Genomic DNA, 22,126 nt, shown 5'->3' on the forward strand with positions numbered 1-22,126 from the left:
TGGTTATGTAAGCCATGCAGATGTATGCAGCTACCTAGCACTGTCAGGTTACAGAACTTTATGCTGCTGTAGTTCCATTCCTAGGGCTCAATGATGCTGCCAACTTGGCACGTTAACAGTAGTAGCCTGTTACCCCAAGAGGAGGAATAGGAGAGGCGATAATAAGAGGCCCTTTTCCTCACAGGCATGCAGCCCTCTCCAGACCGACTCAACACACTACCCAGCACTCAAACCCAGTCTTCTGAGTAGCCCTCACCCCAGACACTTCGGCCCAAGTGTCCAATCCAGAAGACAAAAGTCCTCTAGTGGCCTTTTTCATTAAGCCATGGCCAGTTAATCTGGCACTGAATGATCTCCTTAAGAAACCCATAAATCTTATGCAATAAAAACTGAATAGATTATGAAAGTGGATTTTTTTTTTTTCCATTACACAGGGTGGTGACTGGCCGCTGCCAGCCACAAAGAAGAAACCTGAAGTTTAGACTCTGGCCCAAAGCATCACTTAGTCATTTGTCCACTCATTTTATGTTCATCAAGTACTTCTGGTGTGCAAAGCCCTCCTCTGGGTCCTGGGCTGTGAGCCAGGCATGATCCATGCCCAATAATTGGGAGTAAAAAGAAAAAAAGAATAATTCGGTTGTGATCTCCACTGTGAATGAGTCAGAGGAGATGCCGAGACAGAGAGTAGCAGGAGAGACCCATTTCATAAAGATAATTTAATTTAATGTTTTGTTTTTAGTCTTTGGTTGACCTCCTCATGAGATGCAAGTCCATGAAGGCAGGACTTGGTCTGTCATGGTCATCTTCCTAGAACCCGGTGTAATGCCTGGTACATGGCTGACTGCCCCCAGAAGAACATTTCTTTATATATTTTTTATGCCCTTGGTCCTGCTTTCTTTGAGAAACTTGTCCTCGTCACCAGGTACCCAACTCCAGAAAGGACACAGGTGGAGGGAGTGGAGAGGAAAGGGCACCCGTTCCAACAGCCTGGCCAGCATAACCAACCCACGTGGTGAGGAGCCCGCACGTGAAACAGCCCCATTCTGGTGCTGAACATCTCACCCAGGAACTTCTAAATCCCACCCCGGACTTCTCTAAAATATATTGGGGAGCTTGTTCATGGCAATGATCTAAAGAACAGTTCCTGGAATAAATCACCAGCAGGAAATTTAAGCCCTGGAGACACAGGCAAATGAGCATCTCCAAAAACAGGGGGTGTGGCTCTACTTTGAACTTCCCCAAAGCTATTAATAATGATAATACTCGGGCTGGTAAGAAGGGCAGCTTTAGCCTGTTAAACACACACTAAATACTGACCACAGAACTAAATCCGTACATGCATGATCTCATTCGATCCTCGTGAGCACTCCATGAGGTAGGGACAAGTATTATATCCAGTTTGTAGAGGAGGAGACAGAGGCTCAGAGAGGGGCAGGGACTTGCCCAACGTTCTATAATTAGCAAGTTGGCAGAGCCTGGATTCTAACCTAGATCTACCTGGCTTCAAGCTGTGTGCTTCCCCACTGTTCCTTCCTGTCCCAGAGTCTGGGAGAGCGCATCACACCTGCAGAGGAGGCGAAGAAAGTACTGCACGTGAGGAATTTTGGAGGAAACATCTTTATAACTCTACTAGAGGCCCAGTGCACAAAATTCGTGCACTCAGGGGTGGGGTCCCCTCAGCCGGGCCTGTGCCCTCTCACAGTCTGGGAGCCATCAGGGGATGTCTAAGCTGGCAGTTGGACATCCTTAATGCCGCCGCGGAGGGAGGACAGGCTCCCACCACCACTGCTGCCCTCGGCAGTCGTGAGCCCAGCTCAGGGCTTCTGGCTGAACAGCCCTCCCCCGTGGGAGCTCACTGACCACTAGGGGAAGCTCCTACATTGAGCGTCCGTCCCCTGGTGGTCTGTGCATGTCATAGCGACCAGTCATTCAACCATTCGGTCGATTTGCATATTAGCCTTTTATTATATAGGGTTTTACTAGAGAATTGGCCTTGAAGACAGTATACCTATCTAGACTGGATAACCTATACCAGGGGTCCTCAAACTTTTTAAACAGGGGGCCAGTTCCCTGTCCCTCAGACCGTTGGAGGGAAGGACTATAGTTTAAAAAAAAACGATGAACAAATTCCTATGCACACTGCACATATCTTATTTTGAAGTAAAAAAACAAAACGGCAAAAACACCCGCATGTGGCCCGCGGGCCGTAGTTGGAGGACACCTGACGTACACCATTCTGTGGTCCTGGGTAGGCTAGCGAATGAGCCATTTTACCTCCCCCGTGCACCAGAAGCCATGCACAGCTTACTTGGGGGAGTTCCTGGGCAGGAAGGACCCTGTGTGAACTGTCTGCATTTACACACTTGGTCTCACAGGTTCTCAGCTAATGTGAGGAGACACAGACCCACGCTGTTATTCTTGTCAAATTTACTGAAGCCAATGCACAGTCCCCTCCCTTCCAACCATGGAAACAAAGCGCCGTGGGTGAGCCCAACAATTGTGCCTTAGTCTGCGCCCTCTGATTCGAGCTCATAACTTGAAACCCCAGTGCCCTGCCGGGCAGGTCAGTGAATAATTTCTGAATGAGTGACTACAAGGATGAATAAAGGAGGCCTGTGTTTTGGGGGTGACACCCTTCCTTTCCGCTAACCACCTGGCTGCCAAAATTAAATCAAAACCTCAAAAGCAAAAATCACTGAAGGCTGCAGTTCTTCAGCCTCAAATTTCCGTGGAGACTCAAAACCTGCAAGTTCAGGCTACAATTCTGGCTTTTCAAATAAGAAAGAGCATTTTCCTTCCCAGTGGGGGCATTTGTTTTCCTTCAAATACACAGACAGGTGAAAAGAAATCACAGCGGTTCGGACATTGGTCCATGTGGGGCATTTGTAACGTCCACTGCTCCTATGAGAAGGAAAGTCAGATCTGTTCAAGGGCGAGGCACCCATGGCCAGGGCGTCTATCCATACGCTGTCCTGAGCCAGAGCATGGGACTCAGCCCTGTGCTTTAGGAGCAAGGAATCCAAGACTGATCATACCTCCCTTGAAAGGAAACGGTCAAAGTCATAAATAAACTAAAAGTCATAAATAAACTGAAAGGGCACCTGAGCCCCCTGCCTGAACCCGAGGTGCCTCGCTGGGGCAGGAAGGAAAGGCAGACACAGAGGGGAATTTCTGAAAACAAGGAAACATACCATCAGATTCCTTAGCCCTGCCGGTTACCCATTCGATGGAGACAATTTCTAGAAGTGTTTGGGTTCTGGGGAAAACCCTCTCATGCTTCTCCAATCAAAAAACAACCAGGAGGAGGCCCTCTGTTACTTTGGAACAGAGCACAGGCCTCTGTACATTCCGATGTGAGATCTGGTGGAGACGGAGGTACCTCTGGACGGACCAGGTGGACTCTGGGATTCATCACTGGAGCCTCCATCCTGCTGTCTCAGCTTTAAGCTTCCACCTGTCTTCTTCCCACCCCACTTTTGTCACTGTTCCCGGGGCCACACAACGGCCGTCTCCTTTCAGGCTTGGCTACCTTCTGATAGCATGGGGCAGACATCTAAATCGCATTAGCAAATGGCCCATGAACAACTGCTTTTTCCGTTGTTCTGGGTGAGGCTGTCTGAAGAAGCACTGACCCAAATCTCTGCTGATCGATTTTTAGGAGAGCTGGCCCTGGTCCAGAACTGAGTATCTTATCCTTCCTGGGCTCGGCTTCCGTTCTCCCTAGATCCAAATCTTGGAGTCCTTTCACATTGTGTCTTAGAACAAGTGAATCTAAAAATCAAGTGAATAAAAAATCTGATGAACAGAATGGACTGATGAATATAATAGAATCAGGGACATAGAAGGGGAGTGGACTGATAATTCTCAGGGGGAAGGGGATGTGAGGGGTGCGGGAAGAGATTGGACAAAAATCTTACACCTATGGATGAAGACAGTGGCGGGGGGTAAGGGCATGGGGTGGGGTGGGGAATCAGGTGGAGGGGAGCTATGGGGGGGGGGGGAGAGGAATACCTGTAATAATCTGAACAATAAAGATTTATTTAAAATAAAATAAAAGAATCAAAGGACAATCACCAGGTGCCTCCCAATACACGAGTGGAGGGACCAGGGCACCTGCAGAGAGCCATGCAGTGTGCTCACAGTTGAGCGGACCCGTCTTTAAGCTCCTCGGTAGTCCAGTGTAAGTAAGTATTGTGTTCGTTTTACAGAGGACAATCAAGCTCAAAGGCTCACTGACTTGCTCAAGGTCACAAACAGTAAATGCTGAAGAGGGGATTTTTCCTTAGGCCTGACTCCCAAACCACCCATCTTTCTGCCATACAATGCTATTTCTCTTTTTATGTTTTTCGAAACAATATGTGTTTTATTTAAATTAATATATTAGACTAATATAAAATAAATTTAAATATTTGTTTAAAACAATGTGCTTGACAACAATATAAAAAGGCTCACAATGCATTTACTTACATACTTCAAGGAACTTAAGAGCATAAATGAGACAGACCTGGGTTCAAAATCCATCTGCTACTTGGTGTGACCTTGAGCAAATTACCTTTTTATCCCTTCATTCACTCAACAATTAGTTTTTTGGTTTTTTTAAAATATATTTTATTGATTTTTTACAGAGAGGAAGAGAGTTAGAAACATCGATGAGAGAGAAACATCGATCAGCTGCCTCTTGCACACCCCCTACTGGGGATGTGCCCGCAACCAAGGTACATGCCCTTGACTGGAATCGAACCTGGGACCCTTGAGTCTGCAGGCCGACACTCTATCCACTGAGCCAAACCGGTTTCGGCTCAACAATTAGTTACTGAGGATCTATGATGGGCCAGGTTCCGTGTGTGGGGGATGTATGTGTCTATAAAACATTTCTATAAGCGTCGGTTTCTCCATCATAGGGTTATGTCCAGGATTAAAGGAGATAAGATATTTAGAACAGGGCCAAGCACATGGAAAAGATTAAAAAATGGTCATAATTATTGCTGCTGTGGTTATTACCATCTTTACCATTACTACTATTATGGCTGCTGTGCTGTTGTTATGTGACTTTGAGAGGCAGGCAGGGTGGATAACTGTAGATGGGGGGGGGGGGGGGTCCTATAGGAGACCTGGGGTGCAGCCTGACCCTCCTCTAACCCACGTCACACAGGGTTGGAAATGGGTGCTCTCTGGATCCCTTCAGTCACTTTTGCTGCGTGTTGCTCCCACTTCTTTCTCCGAGACAGGGCAAATGCAAGGCCAGGACATCTTAAATGGCCGAGACTGAACTGGCTGGTGTTGGAACAGCCCTGTTATTTAATCAGAGGGCTTTTCTATTTAATAACCAAGTGGCCAGAGCAGCAAAGATGCACTGAGGGAGAGAGTGCAGCGCCCGACCTGACAGCCAATTGCCCTGATTAGTCATTTATAATTAATAAATTCAAACCAGATCGCAAACCCTTTTGATTTATCTCTTTGCTGGCAAACAGCTTTGGTGGTTTCAGAGGCTTTGATGCCTCGCCTTTCATCTGTGCCTTCTTTGGGAGAGATTAGCGAGAGCATTTTGTGTTTTGTTCTTGCCCTTACCTGGAACTTGACTCGCTAAACTCACGTTTTGAGCAGGGAAAGGATCCACATTTTGTTTCTCGCCTGTCTGACGCTCCAGGGGTGAGCAGGAGAATCGAGAGAGGGACCCCCTACTCCATTTTTAATGCACTACTGGGGGGGTGTTCCTCCTTATTTAAAAAATATCCTCTCTTTTTACAGCATCCAGGAGCACTGTTCTTTTCTAGATTTTCTCAAGGTGCTCACGGGGTGGAGAACCTGGAAATCATGGTGCTCTCTGAACTACTGGTAAAAAAATCTTAACAAAATAGGCGGTTTTGCACTCAGATGTCATCAACTGCAGTTTGAAGGTGCGAAGTGGGCCCGCCCTAACGTCAGACTCAGCGGGTTCGCATGCCAGTTATGCCGTTTATTTGTTGTAGAACCTTAAGCACATCCCTTCACCCTTTGGAACCTGTTTCCTCATCTATAAAATGGAAATACAGAGGTTATTGTGAGAGTTAAGTGGATCGATGTGGGAAAGGGCTCAGCACAATGCCTGGCACACAGTACCCACTCAAGTACCCACTATTAGTCGTAGTAGCAACAGCAGCAGTGACAGCAAGCGCGAGCAGCCACCAGAGGGGAAAACCATGGAGCAAATATTTAACATGTGTGAAAGTCTGCCCATGAACTTGACTCTGGCAAGCCAGGAAAAGCCCCAGTGATTGATTCTGGCCACTAACATGGGGCCCACAGCTAGTTTGGAAGCAGAGATGAGTTCTTCCTCGTCTGTGGGAAGGAAATCATATCCCACCAGGCAAGTGGGAGGAGGAGCAGACCCAGCCCGCCCCCCTGAGCCACCACCAGCCTTGAGAGCCAACAGCCAGTCACTGCCATTTCACAAACATTTACAGACCGCTCTTCCCTCCAGAACACTCAAGGCCACGGAGCCAGAGAGAAGACAGAAAACCTGTCTACTCGGGGCAGACAGCTGGCAGGTGTATTTCCCAGAAAGACTGTTCTAGAAACACTTCATTATGGGCACCAACCTAAAACGGGATAAGGGGTTCACAGTCACAAAGATTTTCAATAACCGGATATGACAAAAGCACAAAATCAAATTAACCAGAGCACTTTTTCTCTAGGCCTCTAGTAATTACAATTATTTTATTTTTTTTTCTACTGGGTCTCAAGTACACTGAATTAGACTAATCACAACCTTGGTTCATAAAACTTTATTAATACTGGTGCCTCCCTGGCCCTCTTTTATTTGTTTATTCACATCATGAACTCCCATTTAAAAAAAAATATTCCCATATGGAATAGTTTGAAGTCCCAACCAGCAAAAATATTATCCATATAGTTTAAGGATTGTCCAAATAATTACTTGATTTCTAGAGAATTACTCCATGGAACCAATCAACTTAGATGATTCAACTGCACAATTCAGATTCACATGTGATTATTCTGGGAACCTGAGTTTTAAAAAATATATTTTTATTGATTTCAAAGAGGAAGGGAGAGGGAGAGAGAGATAGAAACATCAATGATGAAACAGAATCACTGATCGGCTGCCTCCTGCACGCCCCCACTGGGGATCAAGCCTGCAACCCAGGCATATGTCCTGACCGGGAATTGAACCCTGACCTTCTGGTTCATAGGTCGATGCTTAACCATTGAACCACACTGACCAGGCTGGGAACCTGATTTTACAAGGAGAGTGCTCAGTTCTTCACTCATTTGTGTTCCTGCCTTTTCCTATCTTGAAAGACCACAGAGCCTTAGCCACAGCCTGAAAAAAACAGTATTCTCCCATCACTCTAGATAATTTTTTTAAATTCATGCTATGAATCTAATCAAGAAGAATCATCTAATAAACCCACATCAAGGAAAACTATACAACATAACTGGCCTCTACTCTTCAAAACTGTCAAAATCAAGAAACACTAAGAAAGCCTGGAAAACTGTTCCAGATAAAGAGAAATGACAATAAATGCAGCGTGTGATCCTGAACTGGATTCTGGTCCAGCAAAAACAACAGCTATAAAATACATTACTGCAACAGTGGTGAATCTAAGAAATAAATGGTGGAGGAGTTAATATGTCTTGTCCAGGCTAAATGTCCTGCCTCTGACAGCGATACTGTGTGAGAGGATGCTCTTGTTCTTAGGAAACACACACTGAGTTGAAGCATTTGGGGTTCAAGGGATATAATGTCTGCAACTCATTCTCAAATAGGAAGGGAAGTAATTTACATTCATATGCTAAATACATATGTATGTATATACAGTCTACATGTAAATATATAGAGAGACAGAGATACAGGGAGTCGAAGGGGAGAGGAGTGTATAAAGCAAATGGGACCAAATGTAAACAATCAGAGAATCTGGCTTTGGGATTCAGGAGTACCTTACTCTAGACTTGCAACTTTTCAAGTTTCAAATTATATTAAAACAATGTTGCCATGCTCTTGTTTCTCTTCAGAGAGAATAAATCTTCTGCCTTTAAAAAATAAACAACGTTGCCGAAGTAAAACAAAATAAATCCACAAATAACCTATACATCCCCTTCCTGTCCTGAAAAAAATAGATAGGCTGTAAACAGCTCCATGCCCATCCACTCCTCTTCAGGGCATCAATATGCACTCAATGCCAGGGGCACCGGGCCCTCTGTGCCGCGGCCTGTCCGCCTGCCTGCCGAGGACTCAGCTCCACAGAACTGCCAGCCCTTGGTGCCCACGGCCCAGTGCTCCTGCGAGGCAGCGGGTCCGCCCCGGCCCTGCAGCAGAATTCGGTTGGTAGTAACTGGAGCACAGTGCCTTAGCACCCAAATGAATATAATGTAAGGATTTGATCAAAAACTGTGCTCTCTCAGATAAAACTGGAAACTCTCACCCCAGGCTGTCTATCTGTACAGACGTTCCTCTCTCTCAGCAACAACGGGACAACCATAAGCAAAATAACTGTGTAATCTTGAATACCCTTCTCCTCAAAACCATGTACTTGGATACACCAACAATGTCTCTTAATTGTAGCTCCTCACAGCGTGGCCTCTGGAGGCGATTCCGGAGAAGCCGAGGCCTGTCCATGTGACAAAGACCCCTCTCCCTGTCCGGCCCGAGCTCATTAACACAGAGGCGGCCAGAGTTCTCAGAGCGGCCGTCCCGACGAACCGAAGTAACACTCTTGGCAACAGTCCGCAGGGAAGCCATCAGAACAGTAATGTGAAAGCCAGTTACCGCTTGGTGCGGTGTCTGGAAAGACGTCAACTGTGATTAGAAGGACATTTTCCTTCTGCAGCTGCCTTTGAAAGTGGAGGAGGGCCTCCCCACACCCCCAAATTACAGGAGGGGGGCAGAGGGCCCCCCAAACGCCAGGGACATGCAGGTATTCGGCACCTCCCTTCTTTAGCAGCACTGTCATGTCCTGTCAAGGTCTGAGTAAAAAGCAAAAGTTGTGGTGAGCCATAAATGGCTGCCGGGAGGGGAAAGGACTTTATGCTGAATTTTCTAATCCTGATTTTTGCTTCAAAGCCCGTCCCCATCGCTTTTATCCTGAAGTCTGAAACCGAGGGTCTGGGTTTTGCAGAATCAAAGCGTATTTATCCAGCGTTTAATTCATTCCCCAGGAAATCAGTGTTTTACTAAGAATGGAAGTCTCTCGGGTCCAGAATTGCCCTGGACATTTCTAAAGCCTAGCCCAGCACACAGAACAAAATCAACAAATGTTTGTTGACTGACACATATGAACAGAATAACCCTCCTACCCCCAACTGGCAAGTATAATGCTGTAGAATTTCTTTTCAGGACGACTAAAACACAAAGACATGTCAACTATAGAATTTTCATTTTTTTTATTCAGGGCCCACAATATTGATGTATTTTGACAATAAAAAACCAGGAACAACAGATTCAGAAGAATGAATTTCATTAGATAGGTTCATTGTTTCAACAAATATTTTATGGGGCACCTACTACCTGCCAGGCACTGTGGAAGCTACTGTAGATACATTGGTCAACAAAGAGACACAGTCTTTGCCCTCAGGAAGAATACAGTCGAGTAGCAACAGTAGGGGTCAGAGATGATAAACCAGTATGAAAGTAAACAAGCTAGTATAGTGTGCACTAAGTGTTATGAAGAAAGTAAACCAGGATTATATGAAAGGAGGTAGGGGCAGAGCCACTAGAAGAGTGGTCAGGGAGACTTCTCAGAGGAAGGTCAGCTAAATCTTAAACACATATTTATTAGGCAATTCTACGTGCCTACGGAGTGGAGCCCTTCTGAGCGTAGAGCCCTGTCCATGAAGCTGGCCCTATTCCTGCCTTCCTCTGGGAGGTCTTGATCCCATATCATTTCAAAATGTTTCTGACTCTTGCCCTGGTCAGTGTTGCTCAGTGGTTAGAGTGTTGGCCCGCACAGTAAAGGGTCAACTCCCGGTCAAGGGCACGTACCTGGGTTGCAGGTTCAATCAATCCCTAGCCATGGTTGGGGCACATGGGAGGCAACCAATCAATGTGCCTTTCTCACATTGATGTTTCTCTCTCTCTCTCCCTCCTTCCTTCCCTCCCACTCTTTCTAAAAAATCAATGGGAAAAATATCCTCAGGTGAGAATTAAAACAACACAACAACAACAAAATGAAAATAAATGCTTCTGACTCTTTGATACATCCTGAGGTACAGTTCACCCTGGCCTTCACCACTCTCTGAACAGTCTAGGTTCATGGGACCAGACATTCCAGGCACGAACCCAAGCTGAAGACAAGAAACCCTCTCCCCATTAGGACATCAGTTCTGCTTTGAAACTGCTCATGGGATTCAGGCCGAAACAGAAGCTCCATCTGCAGAAGCGCCTTTTTAATCTCCCTGAGTTTGGGGTCCTGGCTCTCCTCAGGATGGTGAAAAAGCCTGGCCGGTAGTGGGTCTGGCCACACTAGCCCCCTGCATCTCAGCCGGAGCTCATCACTGATTCATCATCCGTGAGCATCTACTCGGAGTGACCGCAGGCGGACAGTGCCATTCTACTCACTGGACGGCTCACGCTGGCAAATGACCAATAAATGTCATACAGTGAAGACTTTACAGGCAAATTCAGGAACACCAGGTTCATTAGCAAACTGTAATAATACCGTAGAGGAAGAAGAAGAGCGAACGTGGGAACGACGTTACTCATCAGCACAGAGCATCACCAATATGTTAGGGGAAATGGCAGAGAGAGCGGAACACTAAACGTTGTAATGTAATGTACATCTGGACTTTACAGAAAAAAAAATGCTCAGTTGCTTATTTGGGTGTATACCTCCGGGCAGCACTTCCCAAAGGACAGGCCGGGTGCCACCGTGGCTGTGAGATCACATGAGGCCGTGTGCTTACCAGTTGTCCTAGTTTGGGTTCTGTTCAAAGCAGATCCCGGGGTAAAAACTTAGGCACCAGCTGTTTACGTGGGTGTGACCGCCAGGAAGAACTGTGTGGAGTGGGCAGTGAGGTGGGAAAGGGAGGGAAGCCACGAAAGGGTGTGGAGTGGGCAGGTCACAGCCGTGGACAGCTGGGGTCCAACCTCGATACACTATAGAACATATCTCATGATTTCCGGCTGAGGGGTGAGGAGGGGAAGTATTCAACCCACCAGCTCCTGCCTCTCCTCAATGCAGGGGGCTCCTCGGGATGTTAACCTTCTTGGCTGGACACCCCTCAGGTAGAGAACACAGGTGGTCACAGGTGGGCACAGGGGACTCTGCAGGTAGCATCTGGGGTGAGGCTAGGGGACATGAGTGGGAGAGTCTGCTACCAAAGGATTTACCCAGCCTCAGAGCACATAATAAGAAAGTTATTACGTTTCTAATTCACTGTCCAGCTGGAAGGAGAAAAGCTCAGATGGGGGCTATCTCACCTTTAATACCCACCTAATGCTTACCAACCTCAATCTTTCTTTTCTGGCTGCAATAGCATCTTCTAGAATGTAGTTACACCGTTTTGCGTGTTATTTATTTATCTTGCTAGTTATAGTCTATGGCAAGCATATTGGTTTTGTTGATCATGATAATATAAACTTTCCATTGAAGATAAACATAAAAACTGTCTGTTTTGTCGAAAATGTCAAGTATTTTTCTATGTGGCTAAGGTAAAAGGGGATTCACAAATGCGTGAGGTTTAGGAAACACTTTCTTTGGGGAAATTCAGTCGGGACTGTCACACAAAGTAACCGTCCCATGCGTGTTTGCTGCTCGTGACAAGTACAGACAAAGCAGCGCTCTGGTCCCCCTCCCCTGGGAGCACTGCAGAGCGCCGCCTCCTCTCCCCATCCTCTCTGGAGAGGATCTGTGGTCCTGTCTGCCCAGTCATGGATTAAAAATGAAATTCGTATCTAATAGGTCTAACTTTAGCCACAGGAAATGGGAGCACTTGGGGGACCCAGAGAGTCAGCCAGGCTTTTGTTTGAGGATGGGCACGTTATCTTTACTGGGCACGTTTTCCCTTTTTGGGAGGGGAGGGCGTGGAGGGTTGCGTTTGGGGAGTGAGCGGGAAGCGAGGTCCACTGGATCTGTTTCCTGGTTGGCTCTGTGGGAGATTTCTCCCCCTCTGCTGTCACAGTCCTGGCTCTCAGAGCTATACGACATCTCATAAGGGTCTATTACAAAAGCCTGGAGGCCCGGGTGCATAAAATTCATGCACTGGGGGGGGGGGGGGTGTCCCTCATCCCGGATTGCTGAGGGACCCCACCAGTGCATGATTGGGGCCTGGGAGGGATGTGGGAGGTTGGCCAGCCAGAGAAGGACCACAGGAGGGCTCCAGGACATGTCTGGCCTGTCTCAGCTCAGTCCCCATTGGCCGGACACCAGCAGCAAGCTAACTTACCAGTCAGAGCATCTGCCCCCTGGTGGTCAGTGCACATCATAGCAAGTGGTTTAGTGGTCTTAGCATATCATTAGCATACTACGCTTTGATTAGTTGAACGGATGACTGGACAATGGGACACTTAGCATATCAGGCTTTTATTATATAGGATATTTGATGGTGAAAACCACCCAAACAAAGAATTTAAAAGCCCTTTATGTTGCAAACATATCTATGAAATGCTTCAATAAAAAAAAAAGTTTCAGTCTAAATAGTTTTTCAAAATATATATTTGTATATTTTCTCTGGCTTGATTACAATGTACACAATGTGCAGAAATCTGTTTTATAAATTTTTTATCAGAAGTTGCCAGATCACAACTGATGTTATCTCTCTTTTACCCGACGCATAAGTAATAAAAGAGAGCAACTGGGGAACAATTATTAACAGGTTGTTATCTATTTTTTAAGGCCATCGAACTAGCTATGTGATCTTGGGCATTTCACTTTCCCTCTCTGGATCTCAGTTTCATTATCTGTAAAATAAGGGTGCTGGTCCAGGTGACCTCTAAAGTTTCCTTCCGATATTGTGTGCCTGTATGAAAACGTGCGGCCAAGGAGACTGCTGGGTCAGGGAGGGAAGTGGGAATGAGAATGGCAGAGGTTGGGAAACACTTTCTAGAAGTAAATATGAGATTCTCGATTTGCCTCAAAGTCACATATTGCAACAATCCCATCTCTAGGTGATACTTCTGAAACACAACGTTGGTGCTCAGGTCCCAGAATGGCCCAGGGCACGGCACAAAGTGACCACAATGTGTACTGAACGAATGGACAGAGGCACCTTCCCTGGAAACCTTTTGAGGACTCAAGGCTAATGCCAGAAAGACCAATGGTCAACGACAGAGAACGGAAAATGCAAGGGATGGGGAGAAGAAAGAAAAGAGGTAAAAAGGAGAGTGAGCAAGGGGGAGAGGAAGGGTGAGGAAAAACGCTCATACATGCATATATACACATATGTGCATACATACATGCATACATACACACAGTGGGGGCTTGTTATTTGTGGTGGTTAAGTTCCATAAGTCTCCATGAGCAATAAGTTAGTGAATGCTGAACTACTGCTCCTAAAGGAAATATGGGGGTAAGTTCCTGCCACTCTCTGGTCAGAATATTTCCATCAATCACTTCAAGACATGTGTCTGCTTTCATGTGTGTTTATTTAATGTATATTTTTGATTCACTAACTTTGAGCTCATGGCCCACACCAAGTTATAAAACTTGCACCGGAAGGCAGCCCATCCAACTGGTGTACATGCTCTGTGAGGCACCCCACAGGCTCCCGTGCCCAGGAACCCTGGGCAACGTGGCAGCACCGCACTCGGGCGGGGGTGGGGGAGGGAGGGCATTGTAAACAGTGCAGTCAACCAAAAACACAAAAATGTGAAAAGCATGGCACCGAACAGACCATGAAAAAGACACTTGCTTCCAGTATGAGAAGTGGAACAAGAAGGCAGTGTTGCCTGGTTGGCCCTCAGCTGGGAAGGTGCATGCCGGGTGACTCAAATGTTCACTGCTCTGTTCGTGTCCATGCATGGCTGCAAAAGCGCTGTGAGTACTGCTTTGGGGTTTACCAATACATTTTAGTAAGAGGGCAAGTACAGAATCTGTGAATACTGAGGATTGACATATGCATGTATATTTATATGAATGTGTGTGTGTGTGTGTGTGTGTGTGTGTGTGTGTGTGTGTACAATTCAGAGCTTAGTATCTTATGCTCCAAGGTGGGGAGTGGGTGTAAGGGTGATGGTGGGGTAGGGGTTAAAACAGCCAGGTGCCATTTCACATCCATTGGATTGGCAAAACTTAGAAGTAGGATAATTCTAAGGGCTGGAGAAATGGGGACTCTCATGCAGGCCTGGAGGGAGGGTCCAGGTGAGAGAGCAACCTGCCATCATCCAGCCAAGCTGCAGATGCACGTGCCTTGCTGCCCAGCACTCCACTTGTAGGGAGACGCTCTAGGGCAACTCCTGCACGTGGCTGGAGGTGGTGTGTGCATGGATGTTCAGGATGTTTATAACAGCAAACGACTGAAATAACAGACGTGTCTATTAGTGCAGAAATAGGGCACTGGGCATGCAGTGACATTCCCACCTATCAAAACCGATCCATCAATCCAGCGTCCCCTGTCACACATACCTGCCCACACCATCTCGTTGCACTCAGACACATAAAACGCACACCTGCTCAAGCACGGCCGCTCATGCCTCCTCCCGGACTCACGTTGTGATAGCTGCATTTACTCCCCGGCAGTTTCTTTTGATCCAACCAGAATTACAGGCACACAGGGCCTCTTTGCCTCTTTGCCTCTACACCAATAGTTCTAAAAATTTTTTGTTTTAATCTCAGGACCTCTCTACACTTTTAAAAATCATTGTGCTCCAAAGAGCTTTTGTTTACATGGTTTATATCAATATTTGCAGTATTAGAAAAATTAAGAAATTTAAAAAGTACCTACATTTTTTCCAAAAAGAATCGTTACTACCTTTTATTTTTTTAAATCCTGACCTGAGGACGTGTGTGTGTGTGTGTGTGTGTGTGTGTGTGTGTGTGTGTGTGTGTTTATGAATTTAGAGAGAGGGGGAGGGAAAGAGAGAGAGAGAGAGAAAGAAACACTGATTGGCTGCCTCCCACACATGCCCCAACCCGGGATCAAACTTGCAACCTGGGTATATGTCCTGCTCGGGAATCAAACCCATGATGACACTCCAACCAACCGAGCCACACAGATTAGGGCCATTATTATCTTTACTAGTGACCCGGTGCATGAAAGGAAATTAATTAGAAGGTGGCCGGCGGGGTGGGACTGGGCGAGATGGGCTGGACACACTCTGGAGCCAACCTCCTGTGGTCCCTCCTCCCCTGTGTCTGCGGAGTAAACGGGGTCCCTCCCGCAGGTGAGGTCCCTAGGCCTGGCCTGTGGCGATAGAGCCGAAACCGGCTCTCGGACAGCCCCAAAGGGGTCCCGGAGTGCGAGAGGGCACTCTGCAAAGTTGCTGTCGTACAGGGTGTGGAATGCAAATGCAAATGTGCAGTAAACCAGATTCGGAGCCGACAGTGCCCCAGCAACAACATAACCCAATGGCCGAAGGTAATCGCGCGAGCCCTGCGAGGAATTGGGCTCCCTCCTCTCTGGTTTCGGGGTGCATCACTAGAGAAATGCCGCTGCCAAGTCTCTGCAGCTCTGCAGCTCCTGCGTTAAGTGTCTGCCCCCTGGTGGTCAGTGCGTGTCATAGCGACTGGTCAGACAGTAGGAGGGACACTTAGCATATTAGCCTTTTTTTTTATTTTATTTTATTTTCTTTATTGATTAAGGTGTCACATATTTGTCCTCACCCCCCCATTCCCATCCCACACCCCTCCCCACGGATGCCCCACCCCCCTGTTGAACTTAACCATTGGTTAGGCTCATATGCATGCACACAAGTCCTTTGGTTGATCTCTCCCCCCTCCCCCCACCCTCCCCTATCCTCCCTCTGAGGCCCGATAGTCCGATCTATGCCTCCTTGTTTCTGGTTCTGTTCTTGTTCATCAGTCTATGTTGTTCATCATTTCCCCTAGATGAGCGAGATCATGTGTCACTAGAGATATACTTATAAGAACTGAATGTGAGACGAGCAATAATAGTTATGCTGACAGGCAAATGCATATTAGCCTTTTATATCTATACTAGAGGCCCAGTGCACAAAATTTGGGGGAAGCGGGGGGTCCCTTAGCTGGGCCTAAGCCCTATCACAGTCTGGGACCCCTTGGGGAATGTCGGCCTGCCAGCTTAGGTCCGATCCGGAGATCTGGCCGTGGCTGGCAGTTGGACATTCCACTTGCAGTCCCCCTCGCTCCTTACCGCCCCAACTGCTTGCTGCTCCTTACCACTTGGCTCATTGCTCTTTAGCACTGCCGCGGAGGTGGGAGTGGCTCCCGCCATCACCACTGTGCTGGCCAGCCGTGAGCCCAGCTTCTGGCTGAGCGGTGCTGCCCCTGTGGGAGCGCACTGACCACCAGGGGGCAGCTCCTGCATTGAGCATCTGCCCCCTTGTGGTCAGGGCGCATCATAGCGACCAGTTGTTCTGGTTGTTCCATCATAACAGTCACTTAGGCTTTTATTATATAGACTAGAGGCCCGATGCATGAAATTCATACAAGAGCAGGCCTTCCTTCCACCAGCTTCCCTCTGGGACCCAGGACCCGGGCTTCCCTTGCAGCTCTGGCTTCATCCGGAAGTTCGTCCAGAAGGATGTCCAGTCTAATTAGCATATTACGCTTTTATTATTATAGACTAGAGGCCCGATGCACAAAATTTGTGCAAGGAACTCAGCCCTCGAAGCCCCGGCTGCCTTGTGGCCCTGGCTACCTCACAGCCCCGCCCACTGATCGTTCTGGAAGGTTGTTCTGCCATCTGGTCTAATTAGCATATTAGCTCTTTATTATATAGGATTACAATGGACATCTGTGTACAAATCCTTTTGTGAACAAATGTTATGATTTATTGATTTATTTTAAATACCAAGAGGTAACATTGCTGGGTCTATGGTAAGGGAATGTTTACCTTTCTAAGAAACTGTCAATACATTTTCCAAAGTGGGTGCAACAGTTTATACTCCCACCTACATGAGAGTTGTAGCGACTCCTCATACTTGCCAATACTTGTTATTGTTAGTCTTTTTAATTTTAGCCTTTCTAGTGTGTTTTGTAGAAAATCACTGAGGCTTAATCCACATTTCCCTTATGACTAATGATATTAAGCATCACATGATGGTATAGATCTTATTTTTGTGATGTGTCTGTTCAAATCTTTTGCACATTTTGAACATTGGGTTGTCTGTAGTCTTACCATTGAATTGTAAGACTGCTTCATAGATATTCTCCATAAAAGTCTGTTTCAGACATACGTATTGTGAATAATTTCTCCCTAGGACTTGCCTTTTTATTTTCATAATGGTGTCTTTTTTCAAGAGAAGATGTTAATTTTAACAAATCTAATAATTACTTTTTTATGGTTAGTGTTTCCTATGTCCTTCTAAGCTATCTAGCTACCGCCAAAGTAGCAAAGATTTTCTCCTATTTCTTTACCTGTAAGTTCCATAGTTTTAGTTTTTGAGTCCTTTCCTTAGTAGTGGTTTCTTTCTTGGCATCTTATAGTCTCTCCGTATGCACAGAGAGACACCCAGCTCCCCGCTTTCCATGGAGCGGACACCCAGCTCCCGGCTTTCCATGGCAGGGGAGCTGGGTGTCCACTTGTGCACCAGGCCAAAAGCCTCCGGCGCCTCTCAATGGCCGGATAGGCCCGCCCCCCGTGCCTCTCAACGGCTGGATAGGCCACCCCGAGTCCCGCCCCCCAGCCTCCCGCTGGCCCAATTGTGGGCTTAGCGGAGTGATGGTTATTTGCATATTACCCTTTTATTAGGTAGGATTATTATAGATATATAAAAGGCTAATATGCTAAGTGTCCAACCATCTGGGTAATGACATCACATAGCAACACCCAGCTTCCTCTCCCTAGCAACTAGCCTCCTTGCAGTTTCTTCAGCCCAGGAACATGACTTGCTATATAGCCAGGTGCAAACATTTCACACTTTAACCAAATGTCTGTGAAGTGGTTTCCTATGTCTCATCTCATTTGATCCTCACAGAAGTCCTGGAGTAGGTAGATAGGAGACACAGTGGACCTATTTTCTTTTCATTAGCCGGAAAAACGGAGATTTAGAAAGCTTAGAAACTTGACCCAACTGAAAAGAAATAAGAAATGGTAGAACTTGAAAATGACTTCAGGTTTTCTCACTACATAGAATACAGTCAAACACTACTGCAGTTAAATATTTTACCCTTTGTTCTCCCTGCGTGATCTACAATAATAATCTTCTTCGTATTGATATTTACTGCTGTGTTGCTGACAATTACCTGAAAGAGAAGTTGGGGTGCTTCCCTGGGCTGGAAAATGTTTAGCTAAGTCAGAAAGCAGGTCTAATTAAGCAAGTTTATTCTATATCTATAAAAGGCTAAGTTGACTCACGTATGCGTGATACATGTAAAGCTCTCGCTGGCACCAATCGCGCACGTGTGTTTCGATCTGTCATTGTCAATCGTGAATTTGGTTGACATTTCTATTGTAGAGAAAGGGCGAATAGCAACATTAAAATATTTCTTCTAATTAATTTCCTTTCAATGTGCACGAATCGGCGCACCAGGCCACTAGAATAGGATAATAGCCTCATATCCTTAGGCTTTCTTTCCAGATGCCTTTGGAGCAGGTACTTTCTGGACTGGAGCTCACGGGCCCTTCTGAGCTTTTGGAGGTGCTGCCTTGTGGCCTGCAGCTTGCTGGGCAGGAACCTTCTGGGCTGCAGCCTTCTTGCCTACAGCACTCACCTTTGCTGCTGGAACCTTTGCAGTAGCAGCACCGTTAGCAGCAGGTGCCTTTTAGGGAGAAGCTTTCAGGAGAGCTGCCTTTTGAAGCTTCCTACCTTGCAGCCTGACTATTCAGTTCCTCATTTTCTTGGCCTTCACGACTTTGTAATGAACAAAACCTGTCATCTTGGCTTTTTTCCCCCCCGGCTTCAATCTTCCTGGCCCATCTCGTGGCTGCCCATTTTGTACTGATATCTGCCTTCTGCCAGGCTTATCAGACATTCTTCTGGCGGGCACTGTGTGGGAACCTGAGGATGAAGTCAGGGAGCTGCATGCGTCTGGAAGGCATAGCCTGTCTCCTCACTTGAGTGCAAGGTCCATCGACCAAAGCCCTGTTCTGATCAATAACATCTACAGTCACGACCAGCTTCCCAGCCTAAGGCCCAAAAGAGGCGGAGGCCACCCAGCCAACCTCCACGAAGCACCTGCACACCACGCTGGCCGTGTCCAGTGAAGAAGAAGAAGGCCCGTCCAGCCGTGCGCATGAAAAGTACTCCTTCTTTTAAAGTAACAGTATATTACTTATTCATATATTTACCATATTTTAATGAAAAGTAACTATATTTTTCAAAACAAAATACACAGTGAGGAGAGAAGCATTGTTCTCTACTTTCACAGCTCTCCTAATGTCTGGCTGCACAGAAAACAGCTGGCTTCCCTCACCTGCCTCTGTGATCAATCTGTGATTGCTATCCTGGTAGACACACATGAAGAAAAAATTTGATTTGTAATTACATAGTTCCTAGTTCTTGGGGACTCCTAGGGGTCCCTGACGACACGGAGAACCACGGTTTCAAATCATACACCCCTCTGCCAAGCGTTGTCTTCCACACGCCAACCATGTCATCTCCCACTTCCTTCAAACTGTCAATGACTGCCTTTGGCTCACGGAGTTAAATCCAAACTCTCCTCACAAAACTCTTCCCATTTGGCCAATCCAGTGCCTGTCCAAACTCCATTACCACCTACTCTGTACACTGAGACCTCTCCCCACCACTGGGAAAACACAGGTGCCTGAACCTGTCCTGCTCGTTCATGCCTCTGAGCCTCAGCCTTCCTGCTGCCAGAGGACTCCTATGCATCTTTCACAACCCAGCCCAAAGGTCACCTCCTCTAGGGAGCCCTCTATGATTCACCCTTCCCTTAGAGTTTTCACTTTGTATGTTTTAGATATTTTTTGAGCAGATAATTCAAGTGACTGAAGTTCCAAAACTTGTCATTGTATGGTATACCCTTCGGAGGCGCCACGGTGATCAGTTTCTTTCACATTCATCCAGAGCTGCTCTAGACAAAAATAAGTCATTTCTTTAACCTAATGGCATCATGCTACATGCACTGCTCTACTCCTTCTCAGCACTGTACCTTGGACAGCCTTCCGCACCATCAAATTGGCTTCAAATTTTTCAATAGTTTCAAATTACATTTTAAAAATGTACCATAACTTATTTAACTAGTCTCTTAATGACTAGCTATGTATGTGGTTTCCAATCTTTTGCTGCAGCAAATATCCTTCTATATAAGTTACTCTACACACATAAAAGGCTGCAATTTTCAGGATGGAACGGCTGGGCCAAAGGCAATGTACATTTGTAATTTTCATAAACATTGCCAAATTGTCCTCCCTTTATAAAGGCCATTCTAATTTATTATCCTATTGGCCATGCGTGAAAGGTCCTGTTACCCATGCCAAACAGTGTTATCAAACTTTTTAATCTCTGCCAATGTGGTACATGAAAAACAATGCTTTGATCAAGTTTAATGAATAATTCGTATTTTGCTAGTACGACCAAATCTCTAGAGTAGCACTGTCCAATATGATAGCTATGAGGTGCATGTAGCTGTTTATAGTTGTGCTGGATGCTGCTGCTCTAGACCTGCACTCTCCAGAGGCTACTAGGAGCCACGTGTACCGAGCACTCGAAATGTGGCGAGTGAACTCAGAGGGGTTCAAACGTTATTAACACACACTTGATTTTGAAAACTTAGTATGAAAAAGGAAATAAAATGTCTTCTTAATAAATGTTTTTATTAGCAGGGATATCACTCTTTTTTAACTTCTTTGGAGAGGGGGGGGGGGGGAGGAGAGAGAAACATCAATCAGTTGCCTCCCATAAGCTCCCGGGTATGTGCCCTGACTGGGAATCAAACCCACCACCTTTTGGTGCACGGGATGATGCTCCAACCAACTGAGCCATGATGACCAGGGCCTTCGTAATTTTTATACTGATTACATGTTGAAATGCTAATATTTGGATATATGTATTGGGTTAAATGCATCATTAATTTCATATATTCTAATGTAGCTACTAGGAACGTTAAAATTACATCCATGGCATGTGTTCTTTCAGAGGGCACAGTGTTCTGTTGTTGAGACCCGGATTTTAGCATTCTTCTTTTTACACAGAAGTGTAGTTTACTACTATTGCTACAAAGAAGAATAGATTCACTAGGCTCTTTTTTTCCTCCTCGTCCTTCCCTGTGCCATGCAGACAGGGTGGGCAACAAGCGGAGACAGGGCGGCGATGATCCTGATGATGAAATATCAGCCCTGAAACAAACCAGTACACTTCCCACCTGGGCGGCCCCAGCAGGAACCAGGGGCACTGCTGACCCCGAGCAGGGACTGATTTCCTGGCCGCTGTTAAAACAATGCGCCCGAGAACAAAGTGCCTTCGAAACTAAGAATAGAAGAATGGCTCCAAATAAGAGTTCCAGGACGGTGCAGGAACCAATCCCTCCCCTGCTCCAACCCTACGCCGCCTTCCACCCTTGGCTTGACCTGACCCCCTGGCTTGACAAACGTCCCTCCCTGTCTCAGCCCCAACCATCCTGCACTCTCAGCAGTCTGTACACACAGCTCTGGGTGAGGGCTGAGGGGCAAAGTGGAAAGGGGAGACCTAGAGGAAGAGATGACACGGCTCTGCCCTAAAGGACCCACACCACAATGGTCCTACAGTGGAGACTTGGCATATATGTCATCCGTGTCTTTGTAACATGAGCCATGAAACTGATAGGTCAGAATGAAGACCGTTTTTTTAACCAGGTATTGGTGGAATGAAACCTAATTGTATCTGAGCATAAGTCATCTGCTTGGAGGAAAATAATATTATTATTATTAACAGTTGTGTGCCTTTGGGCAAGTGAATTAACCTCTACAGGTCTCAGTTTTATTGCCTACTAGAGGTCCGGTGCACGAATTCGTGCATGGGTAGGGTCTGGCCAGGGGGGCGGGGTCATGGGCGGTTAGAGGGCTGGCCCCACCCGATTGGGGTGGAGGAGGCCGATTGAGGGCAGGGGTGGCT

General features: G+C 46.5%; 1 protein-coding gene and 1 pseudogene across 8 annotated transcripts in view; both read right to left on the reverse strand.

The window, feature by feature from the left end:
* The window catches only part of ARHGEF3 (Rho guanine nucleotide exchange factor 3), a 296,634-nt gene that overhangs the window by 127,660 nt on the left and 146,848 nt on the right, over nucleotides 1–22,126 (reverse strand). The gene's annotated exons all lie outside the window — the stretch shown is intronic.
* On the reverse strand, nucleotides 18,636–19,861 carry LOC307113395 (large ribosomal subunit protein eL14-like; annotated as a pseudogene). The gene is made up of 2 exons: nucleotides 19,845–19,861; nucleotides 18,636–19,249 (listed from the first exon to the last, which is right to left on the reverse strand). The product of its transcript is annotated as a large ribosomal subunit protein eL14-like (transcript).

This window comes from Cnephaeus nilssonii, assembly GCF_951640355.1.
Source record: "Cnephaeus nilssonii genome assembly, chromosome: 17".
NCBI lineage: Eukaryota > Metazoa > Chordata > Mammalia > Chiroptera > Vespertilionidae > Cnephaeus > Cnephaeus nilssonii.